Below are 21,687 nucleotides of genomic sequence, written 5' to 3' on the forward strand. Positions count from 1 at the left end.
AAATGGACAATTTCCTAGACAGATACCAAATACCAAAATTAAATCAGGATCAAATAGATCATCTAAACAGTCCCATAACCCCTAAAGAAATAGAAGTAGTCATTGAAAGTCTTCCAACCAAAAAAAAAAAAAAAAAAGCATGGGACCAGATAGTTTTAGTGCAGAATTCAATTAGACCTTCAAAGAAGACCTAACACCAATACTCTTCAAACTATTCCACAAAATAGAAACAGAAGGAATACTACCCAACTCGTTCTATGAAGCCACAATTACACTGATACCAAAATCACACAAACATCCAACAAAGAAAGAGAACTTCAGACCAATTTCCCTAATGAATATCGATGCAATAAACTAAATAAAATTCTTGCCAACTGAATCCAAGAACACATCAAAACTATCATTCACTCTGCAGGGCCGGACTCAACTTGTGCAGGCTGCCTCTTCCTAGCTGGCTGCTGGGTGTATAGCTGGCTTCCTGCACTGCTTGGAGATGGTGTGCTGTGGCCGAGGATGTTCCCAATCCAGAGGCGGAGAACAGAAGGCTCTTGCCAGAGTGCTCCATACTGGATTCTCTGTTCTGCAGGGCCGGACTCAACTGTGCAGGCTACCTCTTCCTAGCTATTTGCTGGGTGTATAGCTGGTTTTCTGCACTGCTTGGAGATGGCATGCTGTGGCCGAGAGTGTTCCAGATCCAGAGGCGGAAACCGGCATCCTTTCCTGTTAAAGGTCTTGGAAAGAACAGGAATTCAAGGCCCATACCTAAACATAGTAAAAGCAATATACAGCAAACCGGTAGCCAACATCAAACTAAATGAAGAGAAGCTTGAATCAATCCCACTAAAATCAGGGACTAGACAAGGCTGCCCCCTCTCTCCATATCTTTTCAATATAGTACTTGAAGTTCTAGCTAGAGCAATTAGACAACATAAGGAGATCAATGGGATACAAATTGGAAAGGAAGAAGTCAAACTATCACTATTTGCAGATGATATGATAGTATACTTAAGCGACCCAAAAAACTCCACCAGAGAATTCCTATAGCTGATAAACAACTTCAGCAAAGTGGCTGGTTACAAAATCAAATCAAGCAAACCAGTAGCCTTCCTATACTCAAAGGCTGAGAAAGAAATTAGAGAAATGACATTTTCACAATAGCCACAAATAATATAAAGTATCTTGGTGTGACTCTAACCAAAAAGTGAAAGATCTGTATGACAAGAACTTCAGGTTTCTGAAGAAGGAAATTGAAGAAGACCTCAGAAAATGGAAAAATCTTCTATGCTTGTGGATTGGCAGGATTAATATAGTAAAAATGGCCATATTGCCAAAAGCAATATACAGATTCAGTGCAATCCCCATCAAAATCCCAACTCAGTTCTTCACAGAGTTAGAAAACACAATTCTCAAATTCACCTGAAATAAGAAAAAAACCCAAGATAGCTAAAACTATTCTCAAGAACTTCTGGGGGGAATCAGTATCCCGGACCTCAAGCAGTACTACAGAGCAATAGTGTTAAAAACTGCATGGTATTGGTACAGTGACAGGCAGGTAGATCAATGGAATAGAATTGAAGACCCAGAAATGAACCCACACACCTCTGGTCACTTGATCATCGACAAAGGAGTTAAAGCCATCCAGTGGAAAAAAGATAGCCTTTTCCACAAATGGTGCTGGTTCAACTGGAGGTCAGCATGTAGAAGAATGCAAATAGATGGATTCTTACCTCCTTGTACGAAACTCAACTCCCAGTGCATCAGGGACCTCCACATAAAACTAGACACATTGAAACTAATAGAAAAGTAACTGGGGAAGACCCTTGAGGACATGGGCACAGGGGAAAAGTTCCTGAACAGAACACCAATAACTCTGCTCTAAGATCAAGAATTGACAAATGGGACCTCATAAAATTACAAAGTTTCTATAAGGCAAAGGACACTGTCAAAAGGACAAAACAAATTGGGAAAAGATCTTCACCAACCCTACATCTGACAGAGGGCTAATATCCAATATATACAAAGAACTCAAGAAGGTAGACTCCAGGGAACCAAATAACCCTATTAAAAATGGGGTACAGAGCTAAACAAAGAATTTTCACCTGAAGAATTTCAAATGGCTGAGAAGCACCTTAAGAAATGTTCAATATCATTAATCATTAGGGAAATGCAAATCAAAACAACCGTGAGATTTCACCTCACACCAAAATGGCTAAGATTAAAAACTCAGGAGACAGCAGGTGTTGGTGAGGATGTAGAGAAAGAGGAACACTCCTCCACTGCTGGTGGGAATACAAGCTGGTACAACCACTCTGGAAATCAGTCTGGTGGTTCCTCAGAAAACTGGGTATGACACTTCCAGAGGACCCTGTTATACCACTCCTGGGCATATACCCAGAAGATTCCCCAGCATGCAGTAAGTATACATGCTCCACTATGTTCATAGCAGCCTCATTTATAATACCCAGAAGCTGGAAAGAACCCAGATGTCCCTCGATGGAGGAATGGATACAGAAAATGTGGTATATTTACATAATGGAATACTACTCAGCAGTTAAAAACAATGAATTCATGAAAAATTTAGGCAAATGGTTGGAACTGGAACATATCATCCTAAGTGAGGTAACCCAATCACAAAAGAACACACATGGAATGCAGTCACTGATAAGTGGATATTAATTAGCCCAGAAGCTCTGAATACTCAAGACATATTTAACATATAAAATGATTCCCATAAGAAGTAAGGAGAGGCCCTGGTCCTGGAAAGGCTTGATCCAGCATTGTAGGGGAGTACCAGGACAGAGAAATGGAAGGGGGGGTGATTGGAGAATGGGCAGGGGGAAGAGGGCTTATGGGACTTATGGGGAAGGGGGCACCGGGAAAGGGGAAGGCTCAAACAAAGAATATAGAAAATAAATTAAAAAAAAAAAAGAATCTTGCCCTCAAGCTGGTCTTGGGCACCATGACTTTAATCCCTCCATTTGGGATGCAGTGGCAGGTGAATCTTTGTGAGTTTAAGGCCAGCCTGATCTACAAAGCAAGTCCAGGACAGCCCACGGCTAGTTACACACAGAAACAGTGTCTCCGAAAACAAACAAACAAATAAACAAACTAAATCTTCCTTTCAGAGTCAACTAAACCAAGAGCAAGCTCCATTTGAACTATCTACTTCTCTCTCCGTATCTTCCAACTGCCTCTGTCTGTTGTTCCTTGTCTGATGTCTGTGTGTCCCTAAGAAAAACCTTTGTTCCTTATACATTCAATAGTACATGCACAGTATCAGACAGGAATGAGGGATCATTCTCTATAGAAAATTTTAGGAGTTTTACAAGGTGTCTTAGCTACTGTTCTATTGCTGTGAGAAGACACCATGAACAAGGCAACTTATAAAAGGATTTAATTGGGGGCTTGCTTACACTTTCAGAAGGTTTGTCCGTGGGCATCATGGCAGGGAGCATGACAAGCATGGTGTAGGAGGAGAGAGAGACACACATACACCCACACCCACACACACTCAGAGAGAGAGAGAGAGAGAGAGAGAGAGAGAGAGAGAGAGAGAGAGAGAGAGAGAGAGGAGAGTGGGAATGGCCCACGAATGCAGAAAGTCCCAAGTTTATTCCCTATCATCAACACATCCAGGTAAAACGTGGTCCTCCTTTTGGAGACCAAGCATCTGTTGTCATCTCAGTAATGAATGGGTTCCTTTTTCTTGGGAATTGATGCTTAGCTCAGCCTTCATCACTGACCTTCATTCTTGGATCTTTCTATCCTATTCAGGCCAGAGAAGCAGTTACCCTATCAGTTCCTGTCCATGGCAGATCAGCAGGGTGGTACCTGGTAGGCATCATGCCAGGTGGATTATTTTATCATGAGGAGCCACAAACCAGAATTTTTTCTTTCACTTTCGTGCCCTGGGTATACCAGGCCCAGAGCTTGTGTCTGGTTGTGTCTCAGAAGTGCATCTAGAGACTCGATCCACACAGCTAAGTGAGATGCCAAATCTTTTAAGTGCAGACTTCATTAAGAGAACCTGACCTAAATTTGAACTCAGGTAAACTAACAGGCTGGTACCTAGCATTAGTTTCTAAGTTGCCTCCCCCAACAAGACCAGCATCTCCAGGTTACACCACCACAAGACCACCATCTCCAGGTTACACCACCAACAAGACCAGCATATCCAGGTTACACCCACAACAAGATCAGTGACTCCAAGTTAGTCTCCCAACAAACCTACACAAGCCCACCCCCTGCCTAAAGACCACCCATGCAGAGGAGAACAGAGATTAAGTTTATGATATGACTCCCAGCACCAGCCCATTTTGTTAAAGGCCACAGTAGCTTTCCAATGAGATGCTTGCACAGGTATACCCTGCTATCTATCTATCTATCTATCTATCTATCTATCTATCTATCTATCTATCTATCTATCGACCTATTGATGTATTAATCTATTTATAATTATCTATTATTATCAACTATCTATCATGAGTATGTTTCTGTGTGTGTCTCGTGTGTGTGTGTGTGTGTGTGTGTGTGTGTGTGTGTGTGTGTGTGTGAGTGTGAGTGTATGTGTTTGTGTGCTGGGAGAAGGTCTCAGACTTACATAGGCCAGGCTGATATCCATCTTGATTTGTAGTGTAGTTAGGGATGACCTCAAATTGATCTTCCTGACTCTACTTCCTGAGTGTAGGATTACAATTAGCACAACCTCACCCAGTTTTTGCAGTGCTGGGGACAGAACGACAAACTTCATGCATGTTGGGCCAGTTACATTCCCTCACTCCCCAGCCCTCTGAAATCCCCTGCTATTCTTGACAATCTTCCCCTTCTGCTCTTACAAGTCTGTGTCTGTGGCTCACACTGTAGAAGTGGAGAGGTGACCAGACTATAGAAGTCTATCATCTGACCTCATTATTTTCCTGACAGTGCTAGGTCGACTTGTTGAAGAACTCACTGATTTTCTCATGGAAGCACTCTGCAAATCAGATCTGAAGAGACTGATAACTGAGGATAGATCCTGGAATGGATTTGTGGAAGCAGCAGAGTTGTCAAGGTGACCTGCAGGGTGCACTCAGTGCTGCCCCCCAGACCAGGAGAATGAGGGCTATTTCCTGTCAGGTGTACCCACTCTAGACAGTCTCAGGGGTTGGCATTATGGACCATTTTCCTTAACTCTCCAAGAGGAGTGTTTATAACATGTTATTCCTGGGGGAAATCACCTCAGGTTGTTTGAAGATGTTTCTCAAGGTGCCAATATGATTTCTGTCAACTACCAGTTGTGTGACCTTTACAAGTTAGTTACCACTTCCTGATTTCCACCTCCATGAAACAGTAGTGTGTGAAGACAGGATCATCCAGGTGGGGCTCTCAGCATGGGGCCATCACACAGTGAGGCTCTCAGCACAGGGACAGCACACAGTGGGTGCTCCTGAAAGTCTGCTTTGCCAGATAATTTTGAAAGTGAGAGGAGAAAAGGTCCAAAGATCTTCTGTAAGACTGAGGAATCAAGGATTTCTTTTGAGACAAGTGAGAAAAATGTAGACAGAAAAGCCATCTTCCTGGCTCTGTCTCATTCTGTTTCCTCCCATCTGAGGAGCTGTAACAGCATCAGGACCCTTCTGTGGGTTGAGGAGGCAGAGAGCCCATGGTTCAGATGCACAGAACTGGGTTGGACCCTGCCTGTCCTTGCTGAGATCCAGAGCCCCATGCTGTTTCACAGGAATGAGAGTTCAGTCTGATAGGATGTGGTAACAGACTTGGATAAGCAAAGGTCACAGATGGAAAACCACATGCCAGCATAGTTCCTAAAGCCCAGAGAGACCAGAACCAGGGTCACAGCCATGGATCAGGAGAGTCTGTGAATGACAGGTAGCAGGCTAGGAGAGCAGAGCTCAAAGGAGGGAGAGAGTTGGAGGAACGGAGAAAAGGATGGTCAGGGACTCAGCAGAAGACACGTAAGAGGGAGAAGGGGCATTTCCCCCTACTCTGATGTCATGCCTCCTGTGTGTGTAGGGCAGTTCATGAGTGTGCCCTCCACACACTGTCTTTAAACACTACAGAGTTCTTAGGGGTTATTTAGGAATTTCTTCTGTTGTACCTAGAGCTCCCCGAATATCAGGAAGAACATGTGACTACAGACAGCTCCCAAAGTCTCTGTGTTTGGAGGATGATTCCCATAAGTTGAGAAACTGTTCCCATGTCAACACACTAGGGGAAACACTCCCCCTTTTGTCTTAAATAAATTCAGGGCATTTCTGTCCTTCCAATTACTATAGATGATCTCCAGGCTCCTTGAATCTTTGCACATAGCTTTGTGGTGTTCCAAAGAGACCCCATCATCAGCTATGGTATCTGGTAGCCTGGTGATCTCTGTCTACAGGAATCTGCCATGTTGGGAGTCAGGAACTAGTGAGGAGTGGCAGTCAGTGTGGAGCAAAGATTGGTAGCAGTTGTCTTGTCCCAGTCACCCCAGGCAGCCACTGATCTTGTGAGCTCCAGCCTGGAAGGGGACAACTTTGGGCATCTGCAGAGAGCAGGCAGCAGGCAAAACAATCTGGAGGGTCTCATGGCTCTAATGGGATTGGCTTGGGCTTTATTATTAAATTCTCAGGAACTGCTAAATGACAAAGTCTGAGAACAGAGTGTCAGTGAGCCTTCCCTCTCACCAGGTACTAACGAAAGATGACTCTAAGCCAACTAGAGGATTGAGAAAATTTAAAAACAACTCCGAGCTCATATAGATAATTGTTATTGCATAGCACAGAGGGTTGAAATGAGCCAGTGATGACAGGCACCAGTCATATCTGAGGGAGCTTCAGGCTTTAGACTCCTTGTACTCAGGATGACATATCCTGCACTGAGTGTGTGATGAATCGCATGACTCCTGCACACCAGAAAGCCCATCCTAGGAAAAATATTCATATTGAAACAGCTTCCAGTAGCCAAGAGGACACTGCTCAGGACTGTTGCCCCAGGGGAGACACATGGAGCCACAAGGGTATAGGGATTTAGGGACAGTTGGTAGTGAGGGCAGAAGACAGCTCATCTCGTACAGGGACACGAAGAATTTCAGGGACATGTGCCTGATGGAAATCTTCCTAAGGTCAAGGTCTTAGGCTTCCAGTTCCTCTACAGGTCAGAAATGGCACCAAATTCCCTTTCACACCTACTTCTTTAGGGTTGAGCATTTTTATAGGAGATTCTTGGGAACAGTGTATCTCAGCTCCTTCTTTCCCCCCTTGAAGTCCTTATCGATATTGAATGAGTGTCTTGCAGATTGGACCCGAATCTAACCCTAATGCTGACACTGTGTGCAGCAGATGCAGGTGGTCTGTGCAAAGCTTTAAAGTAAGTGTGCTGTCACTATATAATATCCCCGGAGGCCACATGCGAGGCTCTTGACTGCTCAGGTCTGGGAACCTTCAGATGGAGGAATCCACTCCTAGCACACTCAGTCTGTATATCCTTGTTTTCTTTTTTTTTTTATTCGATATATTTTTATTTACATTTCAAATGATTTCCCCTTTTCTGGTCCCCCACTCCCCAAAAGTCACATAAGCCCCCTTCCCTCCCACTGTTCTCCCACCCACCCCTTCCCACTTCCCTGTTCTGGTTTTGCCTTATACTGCTACACTGAGTCTTTCCAGAACCAGGAGCCACTCCTCCGTTCTTCTTGTACCTCATTTGATGTGTGGATTATGTTTTGGGTATTTCAGTTTTCCAGGCTAATATCCACTTATTAGTGAGTGAATAACATGATTTGATCTTTTGAGACTGGGTTACCTCACTTAGTATGATGTTCTCCAGCTCCATCCATTTTCTTAAGAATTTCATGAATTCATTGTTTCTAATGGCTGAATAGTACTCCATTGTGTATATATACCACATTTTTTGCATCCATTCTTCTGTTGAGGGATACCTGGGTTCTTTCCAGTTTCTGGTTATTATAAATAGGACGGCTATGAACACAGTAGAGCATATATTCTTATTACATGCTGGGGAATCCTCTGGGAAATGCCCAGGAGTGGTATTCTGAAGAACATCGGATGGCAGAGAAACATCTTAAAAAATGCTCAACTTCATTAGTCACCAGGGAAATGCAAATCAAAACAACCCTGAGATTTCACCTTACACCAGTCAGAATGGCTAAGATTAAAAACTCAGGAGACTGCAGGTGTTGGCGACGATGTGGAGAAAGAGGAACACTCCTCCACTGCTGGTGGGGTTGCAAATTGGTACAATCACTCTGGAAATCAGTCTGGAGGTTCCCCAGAAAACTGGGCAGTCTGTATATCCTGCTGCAGAGCTCCCCAGGCAAGCTCAGGCATTCCTGCAGGCTGCATGCTGCAGGGAATGCAGATGATTCCCCAGCATCCCATGGTAGAGGGGAGACTCTTGGGAAAGGTGCATGCCTCACAACACACACAGTTCTCTGAGGTAAAGAGTATTTGCTCTGATCCTACATCCCCCTGCTCATCACAGGGTTCCCATGGGTAGAGATGGCACTGACCTTGAGTGGGGGCATTTATCAAGTGCCTTTCACCATGGTGTCTTGACTCTACCTTATACACTGATGCCTATGGACTAAGGACAGTGGGCACCTAGGATGTACCAAATATTCAGAGTAGAATGAAATATTTTGAATCTCTGGAAAAATTGTTTCCTCTTGGGGTTTTAGTATAAAGTTAAAGACTTAATAAGCATTTATCTTTAAAAAGAAAGAGCTGTTTTCCTCATGCTCTTGACTTCTGTCACAGCGAGGAGGCAGCCGCACTGTGTGATGCTCTGGAGGAAGATTTAGTCCAGGAACTCATAGTTGAAAATGACAGACCTCAAAGCGAGCATCAGAAACAGCAGTTTTTGTGAGAGTTTCCTCAGTTGAAAAAGAAAGTAGAGGGCAATATCAGGAAGCTCTGAGACCTGGCTGGCCATCTTGACAAGGACTTTACCAAGGCCAATGGTTTCCAACCCTGTTAGTACATCCTCTGGGGTCCTGGGCCACCATGGTTTGATTCTGTCACTCTTTTACTGAAACCTCCATGGGTCTTGTACTCTAAGCAACCTCTATGGGTCTGGGAGTGACAGCATCTGTGACTAGTTTTATGACCACCAATGTGGTCAGAATCAATCAGACTGTCAGATGGATTTGAAGCCACTCGCCTGGTTGGAGCCAGCATGAACGTACTTGTGGAGATTCTAAAGCTCATGCCTAAGATCTCAGTCAAGGTTTGTAGTACAGGTTTGAAATTATCCAAGGCCTACAATACCCTGAAGACCAGATCTGAACCATCTGGACAGTCAAATAGATCTCTTGCATTGGAGCCTAGGCCAGGAACCTCACAACCACTGGGAGAAACTCTGCCCAAGGTACTAGACAGGTGGGGAATGCCTTCCAAGGCTCTGTTCTCCCAGTGACCAGAGGAGCCAGGATTAGAGCAGGAGGGTGTACAAGCATCTTGCTTGCATAGCATGTGTATGACCTGGTGAATGAATCAAAGGATCAGTATGATGGGGCAAAACCAGAGTCAGCTGGAGCACTCCGGGACCTGGCTCACAAGCTGGAGGAGAAGCTGCAGGTATTTGAGAAGCTCTACAAGGATCTAAAGTGAGACCTACCTCAGTGACCCCTCCTCCAAGCATCTAAGAGTTCAGGGGAGATGACATGTTCAGGGGTGGGGACAGGAAAGTCATTCTGTAACAAGGGAAAGAGCCTAAATTCAAGTCCGTGGAAAAGATTGTTGAGGAGTTTGAATGTCTCTGGCTGAGCAGAGGGAGGTCAATGCAGGTAGCAAGAGATCTCAAGAGAGGAAACTGGAGTCTAAAAGGGGATCAGACTTCCAGCAGATGATAATCTGCAGACCAATTGCCATCCGTCACTCTAACAACACCGTGCTGTATCCTAACATCTTTGCCAACTCCTCATGGCCTTGTGCTGGATTTGCTAAATGCTTAGCTATCTGAAAAATGATTTTGTATTAGTGGGTTTGTTTTGCTATAATTATTTTCTTAGATTTTTGGGGATGGGTGTTGGGAGCAGCTTCAAAAAAGAAAAGCAGAAAAATACCTAATAGGTAATTTTAATTGATTATGGCTTCATCATGTAGCTGGCCAGGAATTTCTAAGAAGACCAAAACTTGTGAAGGTCTTCCTAAGTTTTGGGATTTATGTGCCTGTACCTCAGTACTGATATATTATTGAGTATAGTATATAGTTCATTGCTTGTGCTAAACAATATTTATGGGTGTTGACAAGTGTCTAGGGTACCATTCATTTGAAATAGCATAGATTGCTACCTTACAGGCTGGCTTTTAGCTAGCAATATACATGTGAGAAATAAAAAAAAAAAAATAGAAAAACAGGGGTCAGAGTGGTCTAGAGTGTGGGGAATGGGATGGTAACATGGTGGGTGTGGTCAGGGAGGGCTGGACAGGACAAGCAATGAGAGGTCAGGAAGCTTTGGGAGCAGAAAGGGAGAGCACCAGAGTGAGAGTCAAGGTGGATCCCATACGGGGTCAAACACTGTGTGCAGTGGAGATGACGTCAGCACTTTAGTGACAGGAGACTGGGTACATGGCTCTCAGCTCCTTCTCTGTCTGTGGATGGTTGCTGGCCAAGATGGAGTCTCAGATCAATGGAATCTTCTCTTTTGTTCTATAGGCTAGTGTCCAGTAAACGTTAACTGACTGGTTTTGAAAAATGCAGTAAAAGCAACCTCTGGACCACTGGTATTGGCAGAGTCCTGAGCACTGAGGTTGCCTGACTTTCTTGTGCTATCACAGAACATGCTGAGCAGTTTTCTAGCAGATCTTAGTGTACAAGTGGGATGAGCTCTGCCTCCGTCCCTGGACTTAGAGACAGAGGCATGGGAGTGTGCTAATCCCTGCCATCCTGACTATTCTGGGGTCTATGAATGCTCCAGCCTATTCCTCCCTTTATCAAAGGAATCAGTCATGGTGGGCCTGTGGCTCTGCAGATATTTACATTGTCCTACAGCTCACTGTGCTTTTGAACTCTGTCAAGCTGAAGTCAGGATGATGAAAGAAGAGAAAATCAAGAGTAAGAAAAAACTTTAAAAGATAGCAACAAATATCTCTCTACAAGAAAGTATGGTTACTAGTGACTTGTATCATAAAACACCAACTTGGCTTCCTCTTGGCTCAATCTCTGAGTTGTGGAATGAAATTCGATGCCTTGTCCCTCAACCTGCAAATTTTTCAAATTGTTCCCCATTTGCAAAATCACAGGCTGACTCAAAAAATGGGGAAAATTTGTGTTTTAGGGGATGATTGTAAAACTCCAATCAAATGGTGAAAAACGTGTGTTGCAAACTGTAGTGTTTAGTTCCTGAGTGGATTCATACTCTTCGTTCATCAAGCTGTGAGGACATGGAAATCAAACCTAGTAATATTTGTATAAAATGAAATAGGCCCCAGAAGGAAGGTTTCTGTTCGCACCTGGTGCCCAACTCCTATCAGTCTCTTCTCCTGGGACAGAGCAGTGATGTCTCATAGCCATCCAGCTGTAGGTCTCTGGTAGAGCAAGGACTTTGGCCCCTCAACCAAAGGTACCATGAGGGTGAGACATGAGGTAGTGGACTGTGCCATGGAGCATGCTGGGAACTTCTGAGAGGAAGCAAGGCAGGATGGTTCCAAGAAAAGGCGGATTCCAAGTGTCATGCTCTCCTACCTCAGAAGACCACTGTCAGCATCAAGCACTCCAAAGTCCAGCACTGTGCTCAGGGGTAAGGAGAGGTAGGTACTCGTGAAGAGAGATGGGGCTGATCAGAGTTCAGAAGGTGTGGAGAGTGATCTCTGGAAGGGCCTTGAGGCTGAGGTGGCAGAATTTGTTTTTTTAAACAACGTGCAGAACCCACAAATGCATGGGGTATGCAGAGAAGAATTTAGAAAGTCATCCTGAGGTTATCACACAAAGCCAGATGTGAACCCACACCCCTAAGAAGAACTGGGTGCTGTTCAAATTTAGTGAGAGCAAGACTCCTCGGTAAATAGGGGATTGTTCCTTCTATGGGTCTGCAAACCTCAACTCCTTTCTTTAGCTCCTCCATTGGGGACCCTATGCTCAGTCCATTGGTTGGCTGAAAGTCAGGCTATTTTGATCCCCCTTTTATGAAAACCAAATTATCCAGACTTTGGTCTTCCTTCTTCTTGAGCCTCATGTGGTCTATGAATTGTACCTTGGGTATTCCTAACTTTTGGAATACTTATTATTGAATACATACCATGTGTGTTCTTTTCTGATTAGGTTATCTCACTCAGGATCATATTTTCTAATTCCATCCATTTGCCTAAGAATTTCATGAATTCATTGGTTTTAATGGCTAAGTAGTATTCCATTGTGTAAATGTACCACATTTTCTGTATCCATTCCTCTGTTGAGGGACATCTGGGTTCTTTCCAGGTTTTGGCTACTATAAATAAGGCTGCTATGAACATAGTGGAACATGTGTCCTTATTACATGTTGGAGCATCTTCTGGGTATATGTCCAGGTATAGCTAGTTCCTAAGGTAGTACTCTGTCCTGTTTTCTGAGGAACAGCCAAACTGATTTCCAGAGTCATTTTACCAGCTTGCAATACCACCAGCAATGGAGAAATGTTCCTCTTTCTCCACATCCTTGCTAGCATCTGCTGTCCCCTGAGTTTGTAATCTTAGCCATTCTACAGGTGTGAGGTAGAGTCTCGGGGTTGTTTTGGTTTGCATTTCTTTGATGATTAAGGATGTTGAACATTTCTTTAGCTGTTTCTCAGCTATCTCTTCTTCCTCAGTTGAGAATTCTTTCTTAACTCTGTACTACATTTTAATAAGGTTATCTGTTTCTTTGGAGTGTAGCTTTTTGAGTTCTTTGTATATATTAGATATTAGCTCTCTATTGGATGTAGGATTGGCAAAGATCTTTCTCCAATCTCTTGATTGCTGTTTTGTCCTACTGACAGTGTTCTTTACCTTACAGAAGCTTTGTAATTTTATGAGGTCCCATTTGTCAATTCTTCATCTTAGAACATAAGCTGTTGGTGTTGGGTTCAGGAAATTTTCTCCTGTGCCCATGTGCACCAGGCTCTTCCCCACTTTCTCTTCTATTACATTCCGTATATCTGGTTTTATGTGGAGGTCCTTGATCCACTTGGACTTGAGCTTTGTACATGGAGATAATAATGGATCAATTTGCATTATTCTATGTGTTGACTGCCAGTTGTACCAGCACCATTTATTGAAAATGCTGTCTTTTTTCCACTGAATGGTTTTAGCTCCTTTGTCAAAAATCAAGTAACTATAGGTGTGTGGGTCTAACTATTGTTTCTGGGTCTTCAACTCTATTCCATTGATCTACCTGCCTGGCATTGTACCAATACCATGCAGTTGTTTTTTGTTTGTTTGTTTTTTAATCACAATTGCTCTGTATTATAGCTTGAGGTCAGGGATAGTGATTCTATAAGAGGTTCTTTTATTGTTGAGAATAGTTTTTGCTATCCTTGGTTTTTTGTTATTCTGGATAAATTTGGAAATTGCTCTTTCTAACTCTATAAAGAATTAAGTTGGAATTTTGATGGGTATTTCATTAAATCTGTATTTGATTTAGGCAAGATGGCCATTTTTACTATATTAACCCTGCCAATCCATGAGCATGGGAGATCATTCCATCTTCTGAGATCTTCAATTTCTTTCTTCAGAGACTTGAAGTTCTTGTCATACAGACCTTTACTTCCTTGGTTAGAGTCACAACAAGGTTATTATTATTATTATTATTTGATTATTGGGAAGGGTGTTGCTTCCCTAATTTCATTCTCATCCTGTTTATCCTTTGAGTAGAGAAAAGATACGGATTTGCTTGAGTTAATTTTATATCCAGCCACTTTGCTGAAGTTGTTTATCAGGTTTAGGAGTTCTCTGGAAGAATTTTTGGGGTCACTTAAGTATACTATCATATTAACTGCAAATAGTGATACTTTGGCTTCTTCCTTTCCAATTTTTATCCCTTTGACCTCCTTTTGTTGTCTAATTGCTCTGGCTAGGACTTGAAGTACTATATTGAACAGGTAAGGAGAAAGTGGATGGCCTTGTCTAGTACATGGTTTCAGTGGGATTGCTTCAAGTTTCTCTCCATTTAATTTGATGTTGGCTACTGGTTTGCTGTATATTGCTTTTTAACTATGTTTAGGTATGAGCATTGAATTCCTGATCTTTCCAACACTTTTATCATAAAGGGGTGTTGGATTTTGTCAAATGATTTCTCAGCATCTAATAAAATGATCATGTAGCTTTTTTCTTTGAGATTTTTCATGTAGTGGATTAAATTGATGGATTTCCATATATTGAACTGTCCCTGTATCCCTGGGATGAAGCTTACTTGATTATGGTGGATGATTGTTTTGATGTGTTCTTGGATTCAGTTGGCAAGAATTTTATTGAGTATTTTTGCATCAATATTCATAAGGAAAATTTGTCTAAAGCTCTCTTTCTTTGTTAGCTCTTTGTGTGGTTTAAGTACCAGAGTAATTGTGGCTTCATAGAATGAATTGGGTAGTGTTCCTTCTCTTTCTATTTTGTGGAATATTTTGAAGAGTATTGGTGTTAGGTCTTCTTTGAAGGTCTGATAGAACTCTGCATTGAACCCATCTGGTCCTGGGCTTTTTTCATTTGGGAGACTATTAATGGCTGCTTCTATTTCTTTAGGGTTTATGGAACCGTTTAGATGATTTATCTGATCCTCATTTAACCTTGGTACCTGGTATCTGTCTAGAAAATTGTCCATTTCATTTAGATTTTCCAGTTTTGTTACATATAGGCTTTTGTAGTAGCATATGATGTTTTTTTTTGTTTTTTTTTTTCGGATTTCCTCAGTATCTGTTACTATGTCTCACTTTTCATTTCTGGTTTTGTTGATTTGGATAATGTCTCTGTGCCCTCTGGTTAGTTTGGCTATGGGTTTATCTACCTTATTGGGTTTTTCGGAAGAACCAGCTCCTGGTTTTGTTGATTCTTTGTATAGTTCTTTTTGTTTCTACTTGGTTGATTTCCACCCTGAGTTTGATTATTTCCTACTGTCTACTCCTCTTGGGTGTATTTGCTTCTTTTTGTTCTAGAGCCTTCAGATGTGCTGACAAGCTGCTAGTGTATGCTCTTTCAAGTTTCTTTTTGGAGTCATGCAGAGCTATAAGTTTTCCTCTTAGCACTGCTTTCATTGTGTCCTATAAGTCTGGATATATTGTGCCTTCATTTTCATTAAATTCTAAAAAGTCATTAATTTCTTTATTTCTTCCTTGACCAAGTTATCATTGAGTAGTTTCCATGCATAAGTGGGCTTTCTCTTGTTTTTGTTGTTATTCAAGATTGGCCTTAGTCTGTGGTGATCTGAAAGGGTACATGGGATTATTTCAGTCTTCTTGAATCTGTGGAGGTCTCTTTTGTAACCAATTATATCGTCAGTTTTGGAGAAGGTGCCATGAGGTGCTGAGAAGAAGGTATATTCTTTTGTTTTTAGGATAAAATGTTCTATAGATATCTGTTAAATCCATTTGATTCATAACTTCTGTTAGTTTCACTGTGTCTCTGTTTCCTTTCTGTTTCCCTGATCTGTTCATTGATGAGAATGGAGTGTTGAAGTCTCTCACTAGTATTGAGCTGCAGTGTGTGCTTTGAGTTTTAGTAAAGTTTCTTTTATGAATGTGGGTGCCATTGCATTTGGAGCATAGATGTTTAGAATTGATAGTTCATCTTGGCAGATTTTTCCTTTGATGAGTATGAAGTGTCCTTCCTTATCTTTTTTGATACCTTTAGGTTGAAAGTCGATTTTATTTGATATTAGAATGGCTACATCAGTTTGTTTCCTGGGACCATTTGCTTGAAAGTTGTTTTCCAGCCTTTTACTCTGAGGTAGTGTTTGTCTTTGTTCCTGAGGTGAGTTTCCTGTGTGGAGCAAAATGTAGGGTCTTGTTTACGTATCCAGTCTGTTAGTCTACATCTTTTTATTGGAGAATCGAGTCCATTGATGTTAAGAGATATTAAGGAAAAGTGATTGTTGCTTCCTGTTATTTTTGTTGTTAGAGGTGGAGTTATGTTTATGCGGCTTTCTTCTTTTTGGTTTGTTAAAAGAAGTTTATTTTCTTGCTTTTTCTACGGTGTAGTTTCCTTCCTTTTGTTTTCCATCCATTATCATATGTAGGGCTGGATTTGTATGAAGATATTGTGTAACTTGGTTTTTTTTTTAATCATGGAATACCTTGGTTTCTCCATCTATGGTAATTGAGAGTTTTGCTGAGTATAGTAGCCTGTGTTGGCATTTGTGTTCCTTTAGGGTCTGTATGACATCTGCCAAGGATTTTCTGGCTGGTGTAATTCTGATAGGTCTACCTTTATATGTTACTTGAACTTTTCCCCTTAGTGCTTTTAATATTCTTTCTTTGTTTAGTGCATTTCGCATTTTGGTTATTAGGTGCTGAGAGGAATTTCTTTTCTGGTCCAATCTATTTGGAGTTATGTAGGCTTCTTTTATGTTCATTGGCATCTTTTTCTTTAGGTTAGGGAAGTTTTCTTCTATAATTTTGTTGAAGACATTTATTGGAAATGTTCTTTACCCTGGAAATCTTCTTTCTCTTCTATACCTATAATCCTTAGACTTGGTATTCTTGTTGTGTCCTGGATTTCATAGATGTTTGGGGTTAGGAGGTTTTTGCATTTTGCATTTTCTTTGACTATTGTGTCAATGTTTTCTGCGGTATCTTCTGCACCTGAGATTCTCTCTTCTATCTCTTGTATTCTGTTGTTAATGCTTGCATCTATGACTCCTTCTTTCCTAGGTTTTCTATCTCCAGAGTTGTTTACCTTTTTGATTTCTTTATTGTTTCTACTTCCATTTTTAGATCCTAGATGGTTTTGTTCAATTCCTTTACATTTGGTTGTGTTTTCCTATATTTGTTTAAGAGAGTCATTTATGTCCTTCTTGAAGTTCTCTATCAGCATCATGAGCTGTAATTTTTAAATCCCAAATCTTGCTTTTCCAGTGAGTTGGAGTTTCCAGCACTTACTGTTGTGGGAGAACTGGGTTTGGATGAGGCCATGTCGCTTTGATTTCTGTTGGTAATGTTCTTGTGTTTGCCTTTCACCATCTGATTATCTCTGGTGTTAGTTGGTCCCGCTGTCTCTGGATGGAGCTTGTCCCTCCTGTGGGACTGCAAGCCTGTCTCAGCACCCCAGGGAGACAATCTCTCCCCTGGCACAGAGGCTCAGCCCATCTCCTGGATGCAGATGGAGCCTGGAAGAACACTGCTCCAGCTGCTCTACCACTCCTGTGCTCCCTGCTCTCCTGGATTGTATTTTTCTACATGCTAATCACCAGTTGAACCATCACCTTTTGTTGAAAATGCTTTTTTTTGGGGGGGGGGTCTGCATGGTTTTATCTCTTTTGTCAAAGATAAAGTGACCATAGGTGTGTGGCTTCATTTCTGGGTCTTCAATTCTATAACATTCATCTTCTTCCCTGTCACTGTATCAATACCATGCAGTCTTTATCAGATTGTTCTGTATGTAGTACAGCTTGAGGCCAGGGATGGTGATTCTGCCAGAAGTTTTATTATTGTTGAGAATAGTTTTTGCTATCCTGGGTTTTGTGTTATTTCAAATTAATTTGAAAATTGCTTTTTCTAATTCTATGAAAATTTCTGGGTATGTGGTGGTATGGTTTTTCTTTTCTTTTCTTTTCTTCTTTCTTTCTTTCTTTCTTTCTTTCTTTCTTTCTTTCTTTCTTTCTTTCTTTCTTTCTTTCTTTCTTTCTTTCTTTTCTTTTCTTTTCTTTTTTTTGAGAAAGAGTTTAATTTTGTAACCTAGGCTGGCTTGGGAACAATGCATCTCAGACTCTTCATTTCCCAACTTTAAATACTTATAGATATTTAATGAAGTATCTTGCAGATGGGACACAAATCTAACCTTAATGCTGACACTTGTGCAGCAGATGCAGGTGGTCTGTGCAAAGTAAGTGTGCTGTCACTGTGTCCCATGAGGCCAGCTGTGAAGCTTTGCACTGCTCCGGTCTGGGAGCCTTGCAGATGGAGGAATCCACTCTTAGCATGCTCAGTCTGTATATCCCGCTGCTGCAGGGCTCCCCAGGCAAGCTCAGGCATTCCTGCAGGCTGGATGCTGCAGAGAATTCAGATGACTCCCCAGCATCCAATGGTAGAGGAGAGACTCTTGGGAAAGGTGCATCTCTCACAACACACACATTTCTCTGAGGTAAAGAGTATTTGCTCTGATCCCACATCCCTGTGCTCATCACAGGGTTCCCATGGGTAGTGATGGCACTGACCTTGAGTGGGGGCATTTATCAAGTGCCTTTCACATTGGCATCTTGACTCTACTTTATACACTGATGCCTATGGACTAAGGATGGTGGGCACCTAGGATGTACCAAATGTTCATAGTAGAGTGAAAAATTTTGGATCTCTGTAAAATTATTTCCTGTTGGGGTTTTAGTATAAAGTTAAAGACTTAATACGCCTTTATCTTTAAAAAGTGCTGTTATATTTAAAAAGTGACTTCACTTCTGTCACAGCCAGGATGGAGCTGTACCACATGATGCTCTTAAGGACCCCACAGATGAAAACTACAGACTTCAAAGGGAGCAGCAGAAACAGCAGTTTTTGTGAGAGTTTCCTCAGTTGAAAAAGAAACCAGAAGGCCATATTGTGCAGCTCTGTGCCCTGGCTGACTATCTTGACAAGGTGCAAAAGACTGTACCATCTCCACTAGTTTCCAACCCTATAAGTACTGCCTCTGGAGTCCTGGGCCACCACAGTTCGGCTCTGTCACCCCTGACAGCTGGGGCCAGTCTAGTACTCTCAAAAACATCCAAGGGTCTGGGAGTGACAGTATCTATGTCCACCAATATGGAAGTATCTATGTCCACCAATATGTTATGACCACCAATATGGAAGAATTAATCTGGCTGTCAGGTGAATCTGAAGCCAGTCACCTGGTTGGAGCTAGCATGAATGTACTTGAGATTCTAAAGATCATACATATGATCACAGTTCAGCTATGTAGCACAGGTTTGAAATTATCCAAGGCCCACAGTACCTTCAAGGATCAGATCTGAGCCATCAAGACAGCCAGATCCATCTCTTGCACTGGAGCAGGGACCAAGAACTTCACATCTATTGGAAAAAGCCCTATACAGGGCGTTCTCCCAGGGGCCAGAGGAGCCAGGATTAGAGCAGGAGGGTTTACAAGCATCTTTCTTGTATGGAATGTGTATCACCTTGTGAACAAATCAAAAGATATGTTTGATAGGGCAAAAACAGAGTCAGCTGGAGCACTGCAGGACCTGGCTCACAAGCTGGAGGGGAAGCTGCAGATATTTGAGCAGATGTGCAAGGATCTGCAGTCACATCTGCCTCAGTGGCCTTCCTGCAAGCAGCTAAGAGTTCAGGGGAGATGACTTGTACAGGGGTCGAGACAGCAGAGGCATTCTGTAAGGAGAGAAACAGCCTGATGTCAAATCCATGGAAAATATTGTTGAGGAGTTTGAATTTCTCTGGTTGAACAGAGGGAGGCCAGTGCAGATGGCCAGAGATCCCAGAAGAGGAAGAAATTGGATCTAAATGGGGATCAGCCTTCCAGCGGATGAGAATCTGTAGACCAGTTGGCATCCATCATTTTCATAACATCCTGCTATATCCTAACATCTTTGCCATCTCCTCATGGTCTTGTGCTGGGTTTGCTAAATGCTTAGCTATCTGAGAATATTCTTTTAGTGGGTTCGTTTTGCTGTACTTTTTTTTCATAGATTTTTTTCAGGGGCTGGGTAGCAGTTTCAAATTGCAAAAGCAGAAAGTACTTTTTATATATTTTTATAATTCATTATGGCTTTATCATGTGTTACTGGACTGGAATTTCTAGGTAGACCAGAAACTTGTGATGGTCTTCCTAAGTATTGGAATTTACATGCCTGTACCACAGTACTGATATATTATTGACTGTAGTATAGAATTCATTGCTTGTATTAAACAATATCTGTGGGTGTTAACAAGTCAAGAGTGCCATACATTTGAAATCACATACTTTGCCATCTTTCAGATTGGCTTTTACCTTGCAATATACATGTGAGAAATTAAAAAAATTAAAAAAGGGGGGATCAGAATGGCCTAAAGTGTGGGGAATGGGAGGGTAACATGGTAGGTGTGGTCAGGGAGGTCTGGACAGGACAAGCAATGAGAGGTCAGGAAGCTTTGGGAGCAGAAAGTGGGAGAGAGCCAGAGTGAGAGTCAAGGTGGATCCCATACGGGGGTCAAACACTGTGTGCAGTGGAGATGAAGTCAGCACTTTTGTGACAGGAGACTGGGCACATGGCTCTCAGCTCCTTCTCAGTCTGTGGATGGTTGCTGGCCAAGGTGGAGTCTCAGATCAATGGGCTCTTGGCCTCTTATGTTCTACAGGCTTTTGTTCAGTAAATGTTAACTAGCTGGTTTTGAAAAATGGAGTCAAAGCAGTCACTTGCAACCTCTGGACCAACAGTGTTGGCAGTCCTGAGCACTGAGGTGGCAACCATTTGCCTGTGTTGTCACAGAACATGCTGAGCAGTTTTCTAGCAGACCTTCTTAATGTACAAGTGGGATGGGTGCTGCTTCTATCTCTGGACTGAGAGATAGAGGCATGGGAGTGTGCTAATCCCTGCCATCCTGACTGCCCAGGGGTATAGGAATGTTCAAGCCTATTCCTCACTCTCAACTCTTATTCCTCAAGAGAACCTGCTGTAGCGGGCTCAGCATACATTTACATCGTCCTGTCACTGTGGGCCTGTGGCTCAGCAGACATTCACATGGTCCTGCATGTCCTTTTATGTGCCAAGCTGAAGTCATGCTGATGAAAGGAGAGAAAATCAAGAGTAAAAAAATATTTTAAAATACAGCAACAAATATTCCTTGAGGAAATGTGGTCACTGGTGTCTCATATCTTAAGCTCTGTCTTGGCTTGCTCTTAGCACTGTCTGAGCTGTGGTATGAAAACTGATGCCTCTTCCTCAGCCAGTCACCCCATCTGCAAAATCACAGTACAGCCCCCACATTACACTTTGTAATCACAGACTGATTTGAAAAATGGGGAAAGATTTGTGTTTTAGGGAATGATTGTAAAACTCCAATCAAATGGTGAAATGAATATGTTGCAAACTCTAGTGCGTAGTCCCTGTGTGGTTTCTTGCTATCCCTACCTTAAGCTGTGGAGACATGATAATCAAACCCAGTAATGTTTGTGTAATATGAAAGGAAGGGTTATGTTGGCCCCTGGTGTCCAGCTCCTACGAGTTTCTTCTCCTGGGACAGAGCAGAGGTGTCATATAGTCATTCAGCTTTAGGTCTCTGGTAGAACAAGGACTTTGGTCCCTCAACCAAAGGTGCCATGAGGGTGAGACATAAGGTAGTGGACTGTGCCATGGAGCATGCTGGGAACTTCTGAGAGGAAGCAAGGCAGGATGGTTCCAAGAAAAGGCAGATTCTGAGTGCCATGATCTCTAACTTCAGAAGACCACTGTCAGCATCAACCACTCCAGAACCCAGCACTGTGCTGAGTAGTGAGGAGAGTCAGGTGCTTGTGAAGAGAGATGGGACTGGTCAGAATTCAGAAGGTGTGGAGAATGATCTCTGGAAGGGCCCTAAGCCTCAGGTAGCAGAATTTGTTTTGTTAA

At 42.3% G+C, this 21,687-nt stretch overlaps 1 pseudogene; it reads left to right on the forward strand.

The window, feature by feature from the left end:
- Positions 1-4,961: 4,961 nt before the first annotated feature.
- On the forward strand, positions 4,962-9,620 carry LOC127667350 (apolipoprotein L3-like; annotated as a pseudogene).
- Positions 9,621-21,687: the final 12,067 nt, after the last annotated feature.

This window comes from Apodemus sylvaticus, chromosome 17, assembly GCF_947179515.1.
Source record: "Apodemus sylvaticus chromosome 17, mApoSyl1.1, whole genome shotgun sequence".
In the NCBI taxonomy this organism is placed as follows: Eukaryota; Metazoa; Chordata; class Mammalia; order Rodentia; family Muridae; genus Apodemus; species Apodemus sylvaticus.